Genomic DNA, 7769 nt, shown 5'->3' on the forward strand with positions numbered 1-7769 from the left:
AATGTAAGAATTTTTTGATTCAAATAAATCAAAGTTTGAATTGAATAAATAACATATTTATTTACTAATTCTTCCATTTCTAAATTAAATTCTTACTCAAATAAATAAATTAAAAAATATGTAATTTCTGCATACTATGATCGCATATTTTCATTTTTCAACCAATTCGTACATAGAATTAATGATTAAACGCAAACCTGAGAAATAAATAAATCTAAATTAAATTCTTACTCAAATAAATAAATTAAAAAATATGTAATTTCTGCATACTATGATCGCATATTTTCATTTTTTGTCATATTTTTAGGGTTCCGTACCCGAAGGGGGAACCCTATTAATGAGACTAGTGAAGCAAGGCATGTACCCCCCCCTAGCGGCCACACGAATTTTTCTAGATGGCTGAAATTTGGTATACATATGTATTTTGGCGTGTAGATTACAGGAAAAATATAGCGAATCTCATAGGAATTAATTATCATAGCGTTGTCAAGGAGAAACCATGAATTTTTACGAAAAATCCCTAAAAATGACTATGTACCCCCCCCCCTGGTTGCCACATCTTTTTACATAGAGAGCTCAAATTTGGTACACTTATGTATTTTTACGTGAAAATTACAGGAAAAATATAGCGAACATGATTCGGATTAATTTACATAGCGTTGTCAAGGAAAAATCAAAAATTTTGAAAAAAGCGATTAATCCTCCTAGCGCACACAATATTTGACGAAGGCAGTTCATATTTGGTATACTTACGTATTTTTGCGTGTAGATTACAGGAAAAATATAGCGAGCACAATTGGAGTTGATGTTCATATTGTTTTTAAGGAAAACTCATATTTTTAGAAAAAATCATGGATTTTTCGAATAAAAAAAGAAGAAAATTTTATCCTAAGGGATCCAAATTTATACTTTTTTACGTATTTTTACTTGTAGATTACAAAAAAATACAGCGAGAACGATTGGAGTTAATTATCATAGTGTTTTCAAGGAAAAACTGATAATTTTCGATAAAAATCATGATTTTTCCTCAAAAAACGAAGAATATTTTATCTAAAGAGTTTCAAATTTATACACTTTTACGTATTTTTGCGTGTAGATTACAAAAAAAATATAGCGAGAACTCCAATTGTGCTTGCTATATTTTTTTGTAGTGTTTTCCCATTCTTTATAATTTGCCATTTTTGCCATTTTCTTTTTTTTACCATTTGCTATTTTTTTTATCTTTTGACATTTTTTATTTGTTGATATTTTTATTAATTGGTGAAATCTAAAAAAATCATAAAATTGAAAATGTTAAATGATAAAAAAATTAAAAATTTTTTAAAAACTTATGATATGTATTTCCATGCTCACATTACAAGAAAAATTAAGCAAAATTGGAATTTTTCCATCGGCCTTCACACTTTAAACCCCTCAAATTTTGAGGATTAGGGGTACGGAACCCTCGGTTTTTATGCGAGTGTAACTCGCACTTGTCCGATTTTTTTTATATATATATGTTAATGATAGTAACATAAGTCATCTAACTTAATTTTATTTTAATATATACGTATATAATTTTTTTTACAGGAAGATATCAGTTCCAGCGGATCAAGCGATGAAGATATCGCTGAAATTGTCGAGAAAGTTCTAAAAAGTGTTATGCATCAGAAAAAGGCGAAAAAAGAAAAAAAAAGGTATGCCACATTTTTTGTTACATATAATTTTATATTGTAAATTTCAAAAATTCTCAATCTACTACCAAATTTTTTTTCTTGAAAATGTATGACATATTCTCGCTGTTCTATATTCAGTTTTCTTAAATTTAACTTATTTTCATTTCTTATAACAGAATCTTTTTTTATCATATTTTCCTGATTCTCTAATTTCAAAATATTAAATTTCTCCATTTCTCTATTTTCAATTTCTGAGAAAGCACTGTTGACAGCTGCAGGGCCTTCATCTGGCGAGAATGGTAATTCAAAAAAGCAAGAATTAAAGAAACAAGAATCTGCAAAAAAGAAAGAGTAAGAAGATAAAGAAAATCAAAAAAAAGATTTGGGAAATAAGGAGAAATGTAGAAGAAGTGATTCGAAAAAACAATTAGAGAAAAATGATTTAATGAAAAAAGCAGAAAAGATACAAAATGATGGTAATTATATTGTCATTTCAAAATCATTAATTTATTAATCTCAAATTTAAATATTTACATAAATATGTTCATGAATGTTAATATTTTTTTTAGGAAATGGCAAGGTTAATGTTGAAACAAATTCAGAAGAAAATTATAATTCTTATGTATCGGACGAACAAGACTCTACAAATAATGAAGAGGCGGTCCATGATCATAAACGCAGGAAATCCACTGAATCGACGTCTGATGTTGACGATAAAGGTGAAAAGGGATATAAACTGGTCATTAATAAGAAGGCATTAAAAAGAACTGAAGGTATATATTTTTTAAAATCATTTTTCCTTTTGTATTTTTTTTCAATATTTTAACATTCTTTTTATCCTTCCAATTTTTTAAATTAAAATTCTTAAATTTCTCTACTTTTTGCTTCCTCGTGGAGGAAGCTTTGTAGTCCTTTCATTTATAAAACTTTTCAAAGTGGCGAAAACAAATTTTTTTCTTTATAGAAACATGTTATATGAAATCCTGATCAATTGTCCGGATGTATGTATGTGTGTGTGTGTGTGTGTGTGAGTGTGGATCCCTTTTTTGTTTAGAAGATAACTTTAACAGGTTTTAATGGATTTAGATAAAATTTGGTAGGCTCATTTATCATATTAATATCTCAAATCTGACCAAAGGATTTTGAAAAATATCCCAAAAAAAACATTTTATCGTCTTTTTTCCAAAAATTTTTTTTTAATCGAAAAAATTTTTAAATAGAAAAATTTAAGGTTATATATAATAAAATCGTTTTCCTTACGTCAAGACGAATCGATCGATATATATAAAGTTTACATTTAAGGTAAATTTAAAGAATTAATGAAAGTAAAAAAATCAAAATTTCACATTTAGGCTATAAAATTTTGTGATTTTTTAAATTGAAGTTTATATATGCAATAATTGTATTCCTTACGTCAAGACGAATCGATCGATATATATAAAGTATACATTTGAAGTAAATTTAAAGAATTAATGAAAGTTAAAAATCAAAAATTGACATTTTGGCAATAAAGTTTTGCTTTCTCCACGAGGAAGCAAATTTTTTTGCTGATCGTAAAGAGGAAGCAAAATGTTCATGTAATGAACATCTGAATTTACAACTTGTTTTGTAATGTTTTGCTATATTATATCCTCAAATTTGTGTCGTCTTTTTATTTTTTTATTTTTTATTGCTGTTTAAAATTTAATGTAGGGTCAGTTGGGGTAAATGGGAACAAAAACCTATTTTCATAAATTACGTAAGTTTCTCCCTTTAAAAGGTAATATTTTCGGGTTTATTTTTTTTAGGTTTTTATTTACATTACCAGGATTAATTTTATGCAATAAAAAAATTTACTTAAGCTTTAATCGCATGAAACTGACTGTCCCCATTTACCCCAAGATTTAGAAAATTTAATAAAAATTGGGGTAAATGGGGACAGCATAGTTTCTAAGAAAGGTTTAAGAAAAAAGTTTCCTTAAGTATATTACAATATTAAGGGATGAAAAAACTTAAATAAAATATGTAGCAGATACATAATACTAGAACCAATTGATATTGTTTTAATTCTTTTTTTATTTCAGTATTTTGTCTCGCATTTGAAAAAAAACAGACTTAAAAATCTTACAAAAATGTTTTCTTATACCTTATGACTCCCATAACATAAATTCACTTGAATGTTTGATTTTTGTCAATTTGGTTAATAATAAGAAGATGGCCCCATTTTCCCAAAAATTTTGAAAACTCCGGGTAAATGGGGACAGCCTGTTATTATTAACCAATTTGACAAAAATAAAAAATTCAAGTGAATTTTTGTTATGGGTGACACAAGAAATAAAAAAATTTGGTATGTTTTTGAAGTCTGTTCTCTTTGAAATTCGCATTAGTCCTCGCATTAAGCGATAACTTAAGTTATCTTGCTGCCAATTGTCAAAAAAAAGCTTCGCAATAATCAGAACCTCTTGTAGGTAATCTGACGTTAAAATGTTCACGTTGAACTTAATTTTAAAACTGTAAATTAAGCTCCAACACCACTTGTCCCCACTTATCCCAACTGACCCTATATTATTTTATTTATATTACTAATGATTTATGTTTCTATATTCTATACATTTATTTATTTTGTTTTGAAGTAAAGAAAAACGATGAATTTGTTGGTACACCAAGAAAAAGTAATCTTAAATTTAGAGGAAAATTCCTCTTCTAAAATCCTCTGAATATTTCCTCTTAAAATACGAATATTCCATTTCACTGTAGAATATTTTTATTCATTGTTGTAATGGAACAATGACAAAAGGAGTACTTTTGCATTTTCCTCTTCAATTACGATTTTCCTGTTTAAATTTAGTATATTTGAAAAAAGGAAAAGTAAATATATGATATCGATTACATTTGTTTCCTGTTTGACATTTGCGCTTTTGTTTTTCGAAACTGTCAATTTTCGTATTTTGTCATAATAGTGTTGTGTTATAAATCGAAAGACCAAAATGGAAAAGAGACTCGAAGATTTACTAAATGATTTAAATCTGGGTGGATATATTGAATGGAGGTAAAAATACAGAAAATATAACCTCTCGATGAATCTTCATTTCTTACTAATTTTCTTAAATATTTGCGTCGAACTTCTTTGATATTTGCAACTGGCTATAGCATTTTTTATTAATATTGTAATTAAATCTAATGTATTGATTCTGAGCAAAAAGCAAAAAAATTTTTTCAGAAATGTTTAATTAAAAACCAATTTTTGATTCTTTATTCCAGGAATATATTTTAATTTACCTTTTTTGAATGTAAATAATTAAATCTTATTAAATATTTATTATATTATTCAAGTTTAAAAAAATTATTGGTTCTCTTGACATTAAGGGGGGAACACCAGTTGTAACTCAAAAAATAATGCTTTATACAAGAATATTTTCCAAAAGAACAATGAATCTTTTTAAAGAATACTATTTATTAGTTAAAAGTACATGTAAAAAGCTGTAATTTAAAAGAAAAAAAAAATTTTTTTAACAAAAACTTTTGGAGATATGAGCCATTGAAGTGGCGCCTTAAGAAAAAAGGCGAATTGCGGTGACCAGCATTCTGCAAGTATACTTCGTCTGAAATACAAAAATGAAATTGATTTACATTTATTATAAGATTATCTAGTTCGTGATCGAAGGATTTAAAAAAAAAAAAAAATTTGACAAATTGGCGACCTGTCAAAGTCAAAAGTATGATTTTCGTTAAAAAAATACGGTCGATTTTCAGCTATATAAAAAAAAGTTTTGCATAAAAAAAAAAATCCTTCGATCACGAACTAGACTTATATGTGTAAATGAAGCACACTAAATTTTAAATAAATCGGTTTAATGGTATTCGAGTAATCGTGGTCACCGACTTGGAAAATGTCATTTTGAGAAAAACGCATTCAAAGTTTCAACTTACTTTTTTTTGTTCAGGAGAAATTTTGTTTCCAAGTTACAAAGAGTCATCGATTCCTGGACCATATAATAACTCTTCCGCAGTGGTTGCCGTTTCTAAATCATAGGAAAAGGCCATGTGTCGTTAGGGTCAGGTATGGCTGGCCACCTTGTATAAAGCCACGGGACGCGCCGCTGTAGTGTTCTGTATATCTCATTTATTTTTCACCGGATCAACTTTGAAATTTACAGACACATTTCTAAATATGTATACTTTAAGAAAATGCACAAAAAAAAAATTCGATTTTTCGAAAGTTACAACTGGTGTTCCCCCCTTAATAACACTAGGAAGTTTTTTTGTTGAGGTTTTGATATCAACATTTAATTCAATGTGTCAAAACTGTACTTTATTATCTTACTGTTTAAACTGTCCCACTGTTTGTCACTCTCCTATATATATATATATATATATATATATATATATATATATATATATACTAAATTAAAGAATTCAATAAGATTATTGATCATTACTCGATATTAATATTATTTTTCATAATACCAATTGTCGATCACTATACATCCTAAATGACTGCAATCAACTAATTAATAATCAATAAACTAAAATTTTAATAAATTAATTAAGATATTATTATAATTCTATTAATAAATAATGTACGTGACTTTTGCGCTAAATGAAAATTGTACGTGATAATTGCGCTGTCTGCAAATTATACGTGACAATTCTACCCCAATGAACAAAGATCATGTAGTATATAAACCCCAGTTTTTCTATTGCAAAATGTCAGTTAATCGGACGAGCTTCTGCCCGAACAGTGTCTGAGAATCGGCCCTTCAGTTTTGTAATTGTTTAAACTTCGTTATTTAAACCCGCGAGTTTAGTGAGTTTTACAAAAGTTTTGTACAAGAGAAACAAGTTTCTCTTTATTTTATACAATATAAATCTTTTGTTCGAGTTAAATAATTCTTAATTGTCGTATAAAATCTAAATTGTGTAAGTGTAACAATTTATGATTTCTATAACAACGCATCCAGAAACACATATTTGTAATCCTGATTGCCGCTTGTTACATTACTAAGTTTCAACGAATCAATTGTAAGTACTATTGTAATTATATATTGTTATTAATAAATTGCAAATCATAAAAAGGAATATTTTTCTTTAATCGCTTGACACAAAACCCTTAGTTTTGACAAAGTGACACGATCCTACATTAAAAATAAATATCAGGCTTTACCAACCTGATTAATCAGCAACTTATCTCCCTTTTATTATTATAAATAATAAATAAACTCTACCTTAGCTCGGGACGTGACAAGCAGCTTTCAATATTTTTGAATCTTTTTAATTTAAAATAAAGTTTACACAATTTTGCCAATTTGTTGTAACCATTAATTATTTTTAATGTTTAAACTAAGCTAATTATATTAATTGCTTGTTGACAGTACAGTAAGTTGAATATGAATGTTTTTTACTTTTTATTTTTTTACTTCAAATTATGGAGTAAAATGTACTTAAAAATTATTAATATTGAATTAAAATGTATCAATTTGTGATGCCTTTTCTATGTAAAATTTTTATTACAATTAATCGATTTACTAAGGTTTGCCATCATTAGGACTTGTATTTAGGACTCCATGCATTGTTTTTACGTTGTAACAAAATAAATAGTTAGTTTAGTTATCAACCAGTTAATTAAATAACTTAATTATTTATTTGAAAGAAACATTATTTATGAATTAATTAATTAATGTCTAATAACACAGCTATGTCAAAAGTGGTTAAACTATAAGAAAATAGAAGAAATTTTCTTATTTCTGATTCGAAAGTACTAGGTAAAGTGCTCGAAAGGAACTGTTATAAGAATCTATGTCATTGTAATAGAATTTCACTCTACAAAGGATTTCTAGCAATTCTTTAATAATGATGAAGATTAGGCATAGCACATAAGAACTCATTGTTTTTATCCAATGACATGTGAACACATATTTTTGAAATATTAGTAGTCATTATAATCTTTTCTACATCATGAATTTTTAATATTTTTCTCATCATCTGACATTTTTCTGGCAAATGGTTTGTAGTATCAATTGATCTAACTATCGTATATTCTTTTTTTGTTAGCATATCAACAAGAAAATCTCGAATTTGAACGTACGATCCGTCGTGCAATTTCGCATATGAATTATCAGATCGGTTATTTCTTTT

At 27.1% G+C, this 7769-nt stretch overlaps 1 long non-coding RNA gene across 1 annotated transcript; it reads right to left on the reverse strand.

Moving 5' to 3' along the window:
* Window positions 1–5068: 5068 nt before the first annotated feature.
* Window positions 5069–5868, reverse strand: LOC127279945 (uncharacterized). Its single transcript, XR_007842757.1, has 2 exons — window positions 5565–5868; window positions 5069–5236 (listed from the first exon to the last, which is right to left on the reverse strand). It is a non-coding gene; the product is annotated as an uncharacterized LOC127279945 (long non-coding RNA).
* Window positions 5869–7769: the final 1901 nt, after the last annotated feature.

The sequence above is a fragment of the Leptopilina boulardi genome, unplaced genomic scaffold, assembly GCF_019393585.1.
Source record: "Leptopilina boulardi isolate dan_hultmark-lab unplaced genomic scaffold, ZJU_Lbou_2.1 LbouV2_228, whole genome shotgun sequence".
In the NCBI taxonomy this organism is placed as follows: Eukaryota; Metazoa; Arthropoda; class Insecta; order Hymenoptera; family Figitidae; genus Leptopilina; species Leptopilina boulardi.